Consider the following 2,152-nt stretch of genomic DNA (forward strand, 5'->3'; position numbering starts at 1 on the left):
GTTCCTCCCTGGCCTCTGCTTCAGTTCCTGCCTGACTTCCCTCAGTGATGAATTGGAACTATAAGATGGAATAAATCCTTCCCTCCCCAAGTTGCTTGTGGTCAGTGTTTTATCACAGAATCAGACAGCAAACCAGGACAGGCCTGGTTTTTGTTTTTTTAATTTCAAGAACAAAACTGGCCTTAAGGCTACAGAAAATGCTTTTGTGTCGTGACAGATACCTGGAAAAACAGGAGGAACAGCTTCTTTTGGACATGGTTTCAGAGCGTTTAGTCCATTGGCATTGGCCCCATTCCTGTGGGCTTGTCTTGTGGCTGAGCATCATGACACCACGGTGGTGGAGCAAAGCTACTACCAACCTCACAGATGGCCATGAAGCAGAGTGTGGAAGAAGACAAATTATACACCCAGAAACTGGCTTCTTCCACTCAGGCCCCACCTTCCCGGGTTTCCACCACCTTCCAATAGACCAACTCAGAGTATTAGTGGATTAATCTATTGATTAGGTTAGCACCCCCTTGGACCAAACACTTCCTCAAAGCCTGCCTCTGAATATTGAACTCAAATAAAACCTCTCAGCTAAACCCTACACATCTATATTAACAATGCATTTTTAAACCAATGCCATCATAAAATACATTTCACGGCATGAGGATTTGTTGGGTGACTGCTGTACCTTCCTTCTCCGGCAATGGAATCTTCCATTCCTCCTTTGGAATTTCCTTTCTCATCCCTTCCATTCAGGTTTAATGAGGATTACAACAGCTGCTGGCCAAGGCTGACTAGCCAGAGATTACATCTAAGCAGGGTCAAACCTTTGACATTTTGAGCTGGAACTAAGGTAAATGTAGTGCCTCTTTCCACTTAGAGCCAATTGGCTCATTCAACAAATGTTTACTGGATATCTGCTATGTGTTGGCATAGTCCGGACACTGGGGATATAGCCAGTAGTGGACATGTTTCCTGTTGTACAGAGGACATTAGTCTGAAAAGATCAAGCCATCAGATTAGAGCAGAAACGAGAGACAGGAGGAATGCTGGCAGCATTTCAGTAGCCAGTTCAGGTTGTCATGGGAGAGCGCCCAGATAGAGGAGACAGGCTGGCTTCTGGCCAGCAATTCTTTTTTTACCTGAGTTTGCTGGAGATGTGAACATCCATGTTCTACTCAAAGACATGCTTTATACAAAAATAACACATATCCTGAGAGGCAAATGCTTCAGGGTTCCTGGAGCTACTGTTTAATTATTTCCTACAAGTTCTTCCAAGTTAAGCTCAGGCTAGCACACATCCTCTCAACCTTGATGGTGGCCTTACTCACTCATTGACTCTTTTTTTTTTTTTTAAGATTTATTATGTATACAGTCTTCTGTCTGCATGTTCTGCCTGCAGGCCAGAAGAGAGCACCAGATCTCATTATAGATGGTTGTGAGCCACCATGTGGTTGCTGGGAATTGAACTCAGGACCTCTGCAAGAGCAGCTAGTGCTCTTAACCTCTGAGCCATCTCTCCAGCCCACTCACGGACTCTTGCTCCCACCATTCAGTGCCTTAAGGATATAACCCCACCTCATGGAGCTCCCATTACTTTTTGGAGGCTGTGAACAAGGAAACAAGAGCTGCTTTATAATCTCAGCCCTTGAATCTTGGCAATATCTGAGACCTATCATGCCTTTCATCCAGGGACTCCTTCACTGGTCACCCTTTGTGGTTTCTTTCCACTCACCAGTCAACCCTGTTCTTTTCCAGCACTCTGGCCACAGGAGGCCAAGCGATGCTGTCAGACTTCTATAACTTCCTACATGGCCTTATCTCCCTGACTTCATATTTCTACACATGTTTTACAGGTTTTTATCTCCATCTCAACTCCTTCTAGGACTCTGAATTCATACAGTCAAGTGCCCGTGGATATTTCTCTTTGTCTGAATGTGCTTGACATCTTTCAAGTCCGCTGCTCTTTGGTCTCCACCTCCTCAGCCTTGCTTTTTGTCTTTGAGGCTGGTGGGTGTGGACTCCACAACAGGCTTCTTGCCCTTGGCTTCAGGCAATGTGGAACCCTAAAAGGAGACAGAAGGGAGCCCACAGACTGGGAATGTAGTGCTTACCCTAACAGAGTTAGCTTGGGGGTGGGTGTAGCGTATTGATAGAATGCTTG

Source organism: Onychomys torridus, chromosome 5, assembly GCF_903995425.1.
Source record: "Onychomys torridus chromosome 5, mOncTor1.1, whole genome shotgun sequence".
NCBI classification, from domain to species: domain Eukaryota; kingdom Metazoa; phylum Chordata; class Mammalia; order Rodentia; family Cricetidae; genus Onychomys; species Onychomys torridus.